Raw genomic sequence first — 13654 nt, forward strand, 5'->3', positions numbered from 1 at the left:
ATAATATTACATATGTATATAATGCTTTTGCGAATTCGAGTTACCACAGTCAATTTGGTAAGTATTATGTTGAAGCTTTCCAAACGTAGCTGTTTATACACAGAATCGAATGGTAGTTTTCTGAAAAACGAAATCACTCACCAAAATATACGTTTGACTTTGAATTGCAGTATTTAAGGTATTTTCTTTTTACGTCTGATTTCAAATTTGTATATGGTACTATCCTTATATAAATAATAAGAGTACAAAGGTAAAAACTAAATTAATAATGTATGTAGTATATTCTCTCATTAAATTTCTCATATTGCCTTTTTCATTAATTCAATATTAAATATCTTATTTTTAATTTTATTACTTAAATTTTTCAATAATTATACTATATTTTCTTTTTCATTCATTTACTATTAAATATCTTATTTTAATTTTATTATTTTCAATATAATGGACGTCATTATTAGTCCCTTGAAAAATGCAAAAATGAAAAAAATGAGTTTGCACCTTTTAAGTCTTTGAAATAGAAAAAATTTTACGTTTTTGAGCGGCTAGATAAAGAAAAATCACATAGAAAATTTTCTTTGATGGCCATTATACTCTGAATTCATAAAGAATGCATGAGTCTTTCATTTTTCATAATTTTTTTCTGGTATAACTTATATTTCTTCATGATTATATTATTTTTTTATTTTGTTTTAAAAGACGCACTCACGCAACGATGCATAAACAAATAGTTTCTCTCTTTTACATTTTTGCTAGGTGTAAAATTGTGGATTTTGAAACCATTAAATCCATCCATTGCACATATAATTCAACTTTCTTCTATTTTTTTTCAATTTAGTATTTTAATTAAGCTTTTAGATTAGTTCATATGTAAAAGTTACTATTGATTTATATATCATCAATAATTGTCCGTAGAAATACGAACTCTCTGCTCATATTTTATACTCCCTCCGTCCCTAAAAAATAGACAAATTTATAACTGGCGCAAATATTAATGTACAATTGGTAAAGTAAGAGAGATGTGGGAAAAAATAAGAGATAGAGGAAAAAATATAGGGGAAAGATTATTAGTGGATTATGGGTTCCACATTAAAAATGATGTGTATGAGTAGTATTTGTTAAAAACTTTCCATATTTAGCCTTAGTCTAATTTTGGAGGACGACTAAAAATAATAAAACTAGTCCATTATTCAATTTTATATCAATATTAAGAATTACACATACTAACCAAAAACTATGCGTGTATACTACAAGAAAAAGTTCGATTCTGATTTTAGAAGGACGAAAAATTAAATTCTCCTTAAAAATATTGCTCTATATAAAAATTATGTTTGTTCAAAATTTTAAAATTTATCTATAAAAATATAATTCACATTTCATTAATTTTTTATACTCACTTTTATCTATATCAAATCAAAGTTATTTAGCTAAATATTTTATTATGTTAATTATTCCTATCTCGAACAGACCTTTTAAAGGAAAATTGAAAACTAATTTTGTCAAATATAATGAAACTCAAATTCAATATCTTCATGATTTATGTTAAATTCTTCATATATTAAGTCTCGTCAAATTAAGAGTACCTGCCGACTGCTAGGTTAATTAAACCTAGGAAGGGATCATTAAAAGATTGAAACGTGGATCTTATTTTATGGAAATAAAAGTTATTTTATAACCTACTATTTCCCACACTTTCTCTCTACTATATTTAATTGAAATAATTATGTTAACTTTGTTGACAAAAATATACATAAATCAAAATTTACTTATTTCAAAAGATTTACTCCCACCGTCCCACAATAGGAATCACTCTTATTGTGGGCACGAGTTTTAAGAAATGTAAAAACTGGTGGGTTGAAAAAAGTTAGTGGAATAGGGCACTACAAAAAAGTCGCCAATTAGTGACGGATTTTTCCGTCACTAATCAGTGAAATTTCTTCAATAAACAGACTAGTGACAGATCAAGTTTGGGCAGATCCGTCATTAATAAACTTGTCGGTAAAAAGTTTTAGTGACAGTTTTTCCGTCACTAAATTTACTATGACGGAAACTGTAGGTGACTACTTGGCATTAGTGACGGAGTAATCTGTCACTAATTAGTGACTGACACTTTTTAGTCATTAATTTTGTCACTAGTTGTTGAGCTATTGGATGCCGTCACTAATTCCGTCAGTATTTTGTGTTTTTTTGTAGTGTGGGACCCACCTTTTTATGTTGATTTTATAATAAAATGTGAGTTAAATGAGTTAGTTGAGTGTGAGATTACTTACTATTTATGATAAAAATGAAGTGTGACTCTTATTATGGGACGGACCAAAATGGCAAAGTGTGATTCTTATTGTGGGACGAAGGAAGTATATAAAAAGGGTCAAATTTTACGTATTCTAGAAAATTTAAAAAAAAAGCCATTTTTTCTTAATTTTTTTAGTATTTCTTTTTCATTTTATTGACATAATTTGGTTACTTTTTTATTTTTTAATATTTCTTTTTTATTTTTTTAGCATTACTTCGGAGGCCCGCACTGTTCGTCAGATTTGGAACAAATTTGAATCTTTAAAATTTCGTGGTAGTTGAATTGGAGCTAGAATAGTGCCCCCACATTTGGACACAATGACTCATCGGCCCTCCATCTACCCACATCCGTCTCTCTCAGTTATCCTCAATCTGGAAACGTTTTTTGTTTGATTTAGTGTAAACTTAAAAATAAATATTTTTTACTCAAAAACTAAAAATGGGATTAATTTTAAAATACAATTGAAGCTAATTATCCATCTCATTTTTTGTTTTAATGAATCATTGGAGATGCTATAAACACGCCACCTTAGTTCCATTACCCATTGGAACAGTGTCCCAGATCTTGAAAGAATTAAAATTGACATATACAAGTTCACCTTATATAAGGCTGGTGTAGAATTTAGTAGAATGTAGATGTTGAGAACATGGTACGCATTATGAAATAATCTAGTCCTAGTAAGAAGCACTAAAAATATGAATTCGAAGTAAATATCAGCTTCTGTTGGTTCATATCTTGACCCCAATTAACGTGCACATGGACGACTTTAATCAATGTTTTAAAAATTGAACCGGTAAATGAACCGACGAGGGGTGATTACACGGTTTATACAAATGTTACATCGTTGTTTCATGTTGGTATAAAAGTTTGAAATTTGCATAGCTCATACAAAAAGCTTCATTCATGTTTCATTTAAATACCTTCTTCCGTATAAGTTTAGAAGTCGTTAACTCTCTGCTTACGTGGGATACAAAAATTTCCATCACAATTTCATGTTGATATCAAATGTCATGTTGGTACAAAAAAGTTTCATAATTGTTTCATGATTTGTCTCAACCAACAGAAGCTATTCAAGAGAATTTACAATATGAATGAGCACAATGCTTGCGGGGCTAAGAAGGGCCGGAAGGAGATAATTTTCCAACTCGGGGTTTGGGTTTGGGTGCATTTTCAAGTGTTGGAAAGTGTTAATAACTAGTGAGTATTAGTTGTACATTTCATTTGTTTATTTAAGTATATGTTACTCCCTCTGTCCCACAGCACGAGTTTTAATGAATGTAAAGAAAAGTTGGTTGAAAGAGTTAGTGGAATGTGAGACCCACTTTTTATATTGGTTTTATAATAAAATGTTAGTGAAGTGAGTTAGTGGAATGTGGGACCTACTTACCATTCATGGTAAAAATGAAGTGTGACAATTGTTGTTGGACGTACCAAAATGGAAAAGAATGACAATTATTGTGGGACGGAGGGAGTACTTTGTAACTAATTGATATGCTTGGATTTGCATTGTTTTAAGTCATTTATTTGGTCCGTTTTTAATGTCAAAATCACAATTCATGTCCATATTTTGCATATTTATCTATTTTGGTATGTTGACATGTTTTGTGAGAAATATGCATATTTGAGCCTAAAAAGACAATTAAAAGTCCAAGTTGGAAATCTGGAGCATTCGAGATGCCCAGTGGTCCGCTGCAACACATACAGCGGCCGCTGGGGCCCAACGACCGCTGAGCCAATAGCGGTCCACTCCGGAGAAAGTTGTGCTGAAACGAAGAACACGCCCAGTGACCGCTAGGGAGTGCGCAGCGACCGCTGCAAGAGATCCAGAAGCTATGGGATTATTCACAGCGACCGCTGGAATGAAGTGTAGCGACCCCTGTTCGAGAGACAGAGACTACGGATCAACCCGCAACGACCGCTGGGAAAACGTGGCGCACAGAATTGACCTACTTTCCCCCAAGATTTACCAAACTTAGCCACTTTTTACCTTAATTACTAAGGCTCGAAAATGCCACTATATATACCCCCTCAAACCTCTTCATTAAGGATCTTCTTTTTACCATTTAATTCAAGAGTATAAAGTTGAGAGTTCTTCACAGTGCAAGGGGTTAAGGAAGGAATCAAGAGAAGATCAAGGCTAGAAGGATTCAACCTTTGGGTTTTATTTGCTTTAGTTCTTATTTTCTTTATGACTTCCCTGCAATCTATATTTTTAGCTTATTCTATCATGTATAACTAAACTCATAGGATTATAGGGATGTGTTAATAACTACTTTGGTTATACAATTCTGTTTTGCTATTTAATATCCGTTTTGTTTTTACTTCGTTTCTGATGCACTTTTTATTAGCACTAAAAATACCTGCAAGTATACAGAGTATATATAGTATAACTAAAGGTTAGTAACGGGATATCGAACACGAGGAATATAATTGCAACTGGCTATCATGTACTAAACATCATATACTATCTATAGAAACGAGAGTTTTGGGTTTAATAAATAAAATAAATAAATAAAGCAAGTAAACAACTAATTGAGATAAGGGAATTCCAGGGATGTACGTTCACAGTTATGGTTATACAAATTCCTACTACAATACCCTAGCACAGTTATTACTTCGATAGAACGAGCCGCATAAGTTTGCCCATGCAGCACATGCGTAGATTACTAACACTAGGGTTGTCAATCCTAGATCCGTAACTCCCAAAAGCTCCTAAGACCCTTGAAAAGTCCTCACTTTCAATTAACAGTGGCGTTTTAAGAGTAGCTAAACGTAGTGTCTACTAAGTGGACCTAACTCGCCAACCTCTTCTCACGATTATGTAGCAAGTTATATTAATTCATCACCGAATGTGTCACTCAAACGTGAAGCATTATCCATCAACTTAGGGAAGAAACGAAGTAAAAACAAAATGGATATTAAATAGCAAAACGGAATTGTATAATCAAAGTAGTTACTAACACGTCCCTATAATCCTATGAGTTTAGTTACACGTGATAGAATAAGCTAAAAACATATATTGTAGGAAAAACAAAAAGAACATAAGTGCTAAAGCAAATAAAACCCAAAGGTTGAATCCTTGTAGCTCTTTGATGATCTCTTGCTTCCTTCTTCAACCCCTTTTACTATGAAGAACTCTCAAATTTATGTTATGGAATTAATTGGCAAAAAGAAGATCTAGATGAAGGATTAGGGTTAGAGGAGGAGCCTTGGAGCTCCCCTAATTTTGGAGGCTATGAATTGGTGATTATTGTGAATTAGATTATGGGGTATTTATAGGCTTGAAAAGGATTTAAACTTGGTAAAGGTTTCCTCCAAGTAATAGTAATTAAGGAATATTCGTGCGCTGTAGGTTAAGGAAAAGATTTGGCTTTACAAGGTAATGTCTTCTTTCCTTCCTTGAATTTCCGCCTAAAATTCTGCACTTGACAGCTTTGCGCGACTTTTGGAAAACGGCCATAACTTTCTTCACAGAACTCTGATTGAGATGATCAAGATACCATCCCGAAGATCTTTCAAAGACAAAGGGAATGGTATGTAGCATACCTTAATCGGACTTCAGAATCCCCGGAAAATTAAGTTTGAAAAGAGGTTTTCGTGCGCGAACATGCCCAACGGGCGCTGGCATGGGCCCAGCGGGCGCTGGAGAGAGTCAGAACGTTCTGAAGTAATTTTCAGCGACCGTTGGCGTGCGCCAGCGGTCCGCTTGGTTGCCTTCTGCTCCAGCTTCCGAACTTTGACGTTTTTATACTCTTTTTTAGCTCTATTTTGCACATTTCTCACAAAACACGTCTAAATACCAAAATGGATAAAATATGCAAATAATGAACATGTAATATAACTTTGACACTCAAAACAGACCAAAAAATGGCCTTAAATAGTGCAAAATCCGAGCGTATCATACCCCCAAACTTGAATATTTGTTTGTCCTCAAACAAAATAAGAAAGACACAAAAATAGACGCACAGAATTCATAAGGACTAGACTTCTTCGTTACCTCAAAGTACGGAAAAAAAGATAGACTAAGCATAAGTTAACGCAATCAAATCAAGCAAGGCTTATTAGTGCACTTTCATTACTAACTCGTGGAACACCTTGAAATCATACACTCATATGTGGCAAACATCTAATGATGGGAAGTGTTTATCTCTCACTCTCAAAGTTTATAAGGATAATGTGTATAAGCACTCAAATCATGCATCATGCAAAGTTTACCATAGGCTTGCTCAAATTCTAATCACTCATCTACTTGATGTGATTAAGAATCAAAATTCCGAAAGGTCTTTATCTTTGGTTGTAATGTAGGGTGAGGAATATTTGGCTAAAAAGTGGCTCAAAATAAAAAATATCCCAAATAGAGTTAAAATGACTCCACTTTTCTAAAAACCCAAAACACTTTTAACACATTTTTCTCCAACAACTCACTTTCCAATCCTTTCATTTTTCTTTCTTTTCTTCACAACCTTTCTTACTTTTTCTTTTTCTTTTCTTTCTTTCTCATAAGCATCCTTTTTAGATCAAGCACACATTTTGAATTTTCACTATTTCACAACTTAGCACTTTTTACATTTAAGCACACTACTTTCTATAACTTTTCCTCCTCATCTCTCCAATTCCTTTACAAAAGATATTAAAAACTATACTAACCCAAGGAATCCCCATTTATTTTGGCTTCCAAAGAATAGGCTTAAAGGCTCAAAAGTTGGCTCCAAAGGGAAAATTTTGAAATTTGAGAGGGTCGAAAATTTTAGGTATAAAAGTAGCTCAGAAAAAATGGCCTAACATCCTCCTTCATCAACTTAAACACTATGTAAACTTAGGCAGACTAGGAGCAAGTTCTAGAAACATATACATGCATGCAGATAAATCACACAAGAAAGAATTAAGGCTCAAATCTTACATGGTATAAGTATGATTCAAGGCGAAAAAGCAATTCACTTATTATGCACCTTTTCACCAAACCATCATATCAAAACGTCAAGCCATACTTAATTAAAGATGAAAGGACCTTAATATCATTGGCAACTCGGTTTAATGTGTCCCTAAACATGTGTGTTTCAAAGTTCTTCATGCTATGTTTATGAAATGGATTCACCTTCAGGTTTTTAAAACAAAAACTTAAACTCACGGTCCACCACTTCATCTCCCCAAACTTATTTAAAACGAAGTGTAAAATAAGTTTGTAGAGTCTGTAGGGACGTGAGTAAACTACTAAAAAGAAAACATGCCTTGAAATTTTCACGTAGTGACTGGACGGGGCAAAAATTTGAAAAATTCAAAAAATTACGGCTGGAAAACTGTATTTGGGCAGCGGTCGCTAGGGGCCCTCCAGCGGTCGCTGGCGACGAGTCAGAATGTTCCAGTGGGTGCCCAGCGGGCCGCTGCGAGCTCTGCAGCGGTCGCTGGAAAGAGTCCAGAATCTGCGAAAAATTTCAATCAACATGAAAACGAAATTAAACACAAAAAGTACTATAAAAACTGGAAATAAGTGGTTAGGTTGCCTCCCAATAAGCGCTTGTTTTTCGTCTTTAGCTTGACGTTCTTTGAAGCTCATGAGTTATCCCCCATCATGGGAATTCCGTTGGGATGCCTCTGTACCTACAAATTCGCAATGTGAGCATAGAATGAAGAAAATTGTAGTAGGATACAACACATAATATTTGGCAATCCCCCAAACTTGAATCAAATCAAGGTGTAAAAATAATCACATGCAAGACCAAGTAATCTATTCCCCCATCATGATCCCTATTCCCTGATAATTTGCAAGAATTTCCAATAATAGACCAAGATCATGCAAAATAATATAAGCTCAAAAATATACACAAGTCATGCAAGATAAAATAGCCTCACAATGCTATGAAGATGAAATATGCGTATCAACAATCAAGTCAACGGGGTATTCAAATTTCATCCACAAAAAAAGGCTAATTCAAGCACACCCAACAATGATACACAACAATAATTAATTCCAACAAATCCAACTCAAAAATTTATCACAAGTATATCATCTCCCATCAAACTCCAATTCATACTACCAAAAGTTATACCAACAACAAAGTCATTCAATGGAAGAATTCAAGATCAATACTCAGAATTTACAAGAAGAACGTACCTTGCATTGGTTGACAGTTGAGCACAATAATAATTTGATAGAATCCAAAGAATTTGAGCAGGTGAGCAAATTTGAAGTGTGGTTGTGTGAATAATGTGGAGATATAAAATTTAAAGAGAGAGGAGAAGTGGATGCTAGGGTTAGAAAGAAAAAGAATGTAACAAGGAAAAGGGGAAACATACCTTAAGTAAAATGTCGTGTCAGACTCGCCTCAACGGACCGCTGTGGATGGTCTATCCTCATCGTTCTTCTCTCGGAGGGGGCCGCTGAAAATAACTTAGCGGACCGCTAACCCTAATCCAGTAAAAAAATAATTTTATAGAAAAATGAAAATAAACTAAGCAGAAAAAATTATGATTTTTTTTAAAGAAAAATGAAAATAAACAAAGCAGAAAAAATTATAATTTTTTTCTAGAAAACCAAAAACAAAATCAAAAGCAGAAAAAATTATAATTGAAGTAATATTGGAACACCTCCGTTGTTGCGCTCCTTGCTCTCCTCAAGTACCTCAAAAAATCAAAAGAAAGAAAACTAAAATTAAATAATATTACACTCTAAATTAGTATTATCAATCTTTCTACAATATAAGCTTAAAGCAAAAATATTCCCCGACAACGACGCCAAAAACTTGATGCACTTTTTATTAGCACTAAAATACCTGCAAGTATACAGAGTATATATAGTATAGCTAAAGGTCTGTACCGGGATATCAAACACGGGGAATATAATTGCAACTGGCTATCATGTACTAAGCGTCATATACTATCTAGAGAAACGAGAGTTTTGGGTTTAAAATAAATAAAACAAATAAATAAAGCAAGTAAACAATTAATTGCAATTAAATCACAAAGATAAAGTATGAGAGATAAGGGAATTCTATGGATGTGCGTTCACAGTTATGGTTATACAAATTCCTACTACAATACCCTAGCACAGTTATTACTTCGATAGAATGAGTCACATAAGTTTTGCCCATGCAGCACAAGCGTATATTACTAACACTAGGGTTGTCAATCCTAGATCCGTAACTCCCAAAAGTCATCACTCTCAATTAACACTGTCGTTTTAAGGGTAAGTAGACACTACAATTAGCTTCCTGAAAAGTCCCGCTTTCGCCACTCTTTGTGTACTCTCATTCTTTTTGTATCGTCGTGAACTGCTCAAGCTAAATCATCAAACTGATCCAGCAGGCCATGCGGATGTCTTCTACCTGCAAAATGTCGGTGAGTGGATCCAGTGGAAGCTCAGGCTGATCAACTTGACTTAGATTCGACTTGAGTAAGATGAATGGAGGAGCTCAAAAGCATTTTTTTCAAAACCTTAACCAACAATACTACTAACTAGTATAAGGAAGTATGGATCAATCCCACAGAGATGATGTGTTTTACATTAGCTGTGGACACGAATGGGAATAGTTGCGGCCACGCTTTCTAGGGGTGGGTTAAGTTAAACTACTTGACTTGAGAGACTAAACTAACTAAACTGATCAACTTGCTAAAACTTAACTAAATTCTACTTGATCAACTCGCAATGAAACTTTATAGAAATGGGAAAACAGAATAAAATGGACGACTATCAGTCTTCTGCAAAACGTACGATAAAGAAAAACTTTTCTAACAACTTCATCTTCTTCACAAAATCAACATGGAAAGCAGAGTAAAAGCAAATCTGAACAATTACGAACAACGAAACATCATAACAACTTGTAAACTTAAATCTACTCCTAAGATCTAAACTACGCCTGCGTAATTAAGAAAACATGAGTCATAACCATGCAGAAATCGCAATCAGCCATCAAATCTAAACATCCTAAAACTACTTATCCATAATCTCCTTCGCAACTGAACAAAACATAAGTGTAAAACTCAGATCTGACCAAACCAAAACGTAACCAAACACTTGAGCGAAGATATGTATCATAAAACTGGAATCAAAAGTAGATCAGAGCATTCGTGCATGGTAAACAGACAATTCCACAATGATCGAAATCATAATACTAAATTTACTAAATCAAAAAACATTCATGGTTGATGGCATAAAGCATAAACTGGAAATGAACAAAAATAAGAGAAATTGTTTCATCGCCTCTTCTTGAAGCGGAATAACAAAACTAAGGATTAAGATGACAAAAACCAACACCAAACACCTTCTAAACTAAACTAAAACAGGAGTCCAGAGCCTTTGTCCTAGCAGCAAAGAGCTTAGACATTATTGCAAGAGGTGCCGAGTTCAAGCCCTCTTGACATCAGTTGTAACTTCCTCCTATCTATAGTATAGGAGTTTATTTGCAATTTCCTCCCTTATGGAGTTTATTTGCAATTTCCTCCCCTATATAGGAATTAGTTTTAAAAAAAAACTAAACTAAATCAGGAACCAAGCGTGTATGCAGCGGAATTTAGGAGTGTGGAGTATTGGGAGTTCCCATTTCAGCTCTGGAAGAGAGCTGAAAACTAATGAGCGTCACGGGTTGGAAAACTCATCATTTCTCCTTCTCTATTTCCATTTATAGGAAGGCGTGAGGTCTTGATCTTTAGGGCATTTGTTCTGTTAAAAGTCTGCTTTACCCTTTGCCCTCGGGGATCTTTCTTGTGTGACGCATCAGTCTTCTAATTGGGTGCTCTTGCTGCATGTCATTTGATTCAACTTGATCCATTTGCGCAGCATTTTTGACTCCTTCTCCTGATCCATTCGTCTGCCCAGTTGATCAATTCGTTTTCTGAAAATGGCGGACTTTCATACACACCTGGCTCAAAATTAGACGTTAGTTCACAAAATTTGGTGTAGTTTTATGACAGAAGACATATGTGAAATGAGCCTCATCACTTCCCTTAAAACGGCACTGTTAATTGAGAGTGAGGACTTTTCAAAGGTCTTAGGAGCTTCTGGGAGTTAAAGATCTAGGATTGACAACCCTAGTGTTAGTAATCTACGCTTGTGCTACATGGGCAAAATTTATGTGACTCATTCTATCGAAGTAATAATTGTGCTAGAGTATTGTAGTAGGAATTTGTATAACCATAATTGTGAACGCATATCCCTGGAATTCTCTTATCTCTCATATTTTATCTCCTTGATTTACTTGCAATTAGTTGTTCATTGCGCTTTTTAAGTTTTTATTTTAAAATTCCAAAATTCTCTCGGTGTTCCAAATAATGAAAGAGGCTTAGTAGGAGGTAGCGAAACTGTGATTGTTTTCCATGTGTTCGATATCTGGTACTGACCTTTAGCTATACTATATACTCTGTATACTTGCAGGTTTATTTAGTGCTAATAAAAAGTGCATTAGTGATTAGTCTGTCACTAAACTTACTAACCCACGACGGAAAACATATGTGGTTGCCATGGGTAGTTCGTATTAGTGACGGAATAATCTGTCACTAGTTAGTGGCTGACACTTTTCAGTCATTTATCCGTTACTAGTTATTGAGCTATCGGTCGTCGTCACTAATTCCGTCACTAGTTAACGTTTTTTTAGGGTTTGAAGGATCTTATTTATTATACTAAAATAATTCCAACTAGCTAGGTTTATCTATAATAAAAACATGATAATGACATCTCTTGGGGACAATATCATCTTTGGCATTCGTCGAGACACGATTCTATTATTAAACAATATTACCCCTTCTTGTATGATGATCAACGCTACCCAAGATGTATAATTATTCAGTTGCTAAACAATGAGTTTTTGGACTACCTTTCTGAATTGGGAATACATTCTCAAATACCTACACCTGACATTCTACTTATGAATAGTGTAGATGAAAGGAAGTATCAAAGTCTCTCTGAGACAATTCGATTGATGATTTTGTTATAGTCAACTACCTCTTAGCGTTTACAGATATTTGTTGGAAACATCAAGGATTCACCTTAAAGGATATGAAATATGTTGAGTTTAATGATCTTCATGACATAGAGGTGATGCAAAGCATTTTTCCACACTTTTTCCCGACCGTTCTACACATTCTTATGCAAGTTGAATTAAAATGTAGCTTCAGTGTTGTTCGGAGAAGGAAGAACTTTTGCGCCATATCCTTCCATGTGATGATTGAATCGGGCACAAGTCCTTCTAACCAGTCCTTCGCGGCATATATAAGGAAGAATGGAGCCAGGATGTAGGCAATAGCGACGCTAGGATTTTAATCATGGGGAGCCCAATTAATACTCCCTCTGTCCCAAGATAAGCGAAATACTTCTTTTGGGCACGAGATTTAAGGAATTGATATTTAAATAGTTAAAGTAGAGACGGTATGAGAGAGGGAAAAGTAGAAAAGTGAAGAGAGAATAAAGTAGGTAAAGAATAAAGTAAGGGAGATAATTTTTTGCTAAAAAGGGAAATGACTCACTTATATTGGGACATCCCTAAACTGGATATGACTCGCTTAACTTGGGACGGAGGGAGTATTAAATTTTGTAAAGTTATTTCAGTGTTGAATTGTTTCAGTATCTACGACATGAAATTAACTCGAATATAAATAATAGAGAGATGCACGCGAGAAATGGATAATGACATAGTTAGATGATGGCAATAAAAATTAGAGATACAAAGACAATGTCGACATTGAAATAATCAATGACTAGATTTTTTTATGGGATTAAAGAAATAATTTATTTTCTTAAATTATGAAAAATATTCTTAATGATTACAAAATAAAATTATTTACACAAGATTAATAACTATAAGATTACACTATAAAATTGCTAACATTAGAAAGAGTGAACTGCCTAAAAAATCCCTAACATTTTGGGTTGTGACACCATAGGCCTCTAACAAAAAAAAGCGCCAGAGGACCCTAATGTTAAATATAATCACGAATCATGTTTTTCCTGACCAAAACACCCTCAGGCCATAAAAGAGCATTTTTATCACTCCATTATATTGCTTACATGTGATTTCTGTCACATTTCTGTCAGCAATTTCTTATGTAATTTTCTAATAAGTTATGGTACTTCATATAAAATTTTTAAAAAAAATCGTTATTTACACTCTCTAATTTTTTATAATATACAAATTTATCATTATCTGCATTAATTAATATGAAAATAATACGAAACTCTTTCTTCCTTATAAAACTCATTTTCTGGTATTTTTTCGTGTTTCTATTTTGCCCTAATTTTTATTTATTTTTTACCTTGATTATGGATCAATTTTATTTATAATGAAAATATCCTAAATTTTGCAGTATTAATTTATAAATTTACAATGTCTTAATTTCAAATACTATTATTAATAAAAAAAATCTTCAAGGATTAAA

This window comes from Salvia splendens, chromosome 20 (assembly GCF_004379255.2).
Source record: "Salvia splendens isolate huo1 chromosome 20, SspV2, whole genome shotgun sequence".
In the NCBI taxonomy this organism is placed as follows: domain Eukaryota; kingdom Viridiplantae; phylum Streptophyta; class Magnoliopsida; order Lamiales; family Lamiaceae; genus Salvia; species Salvia splendens.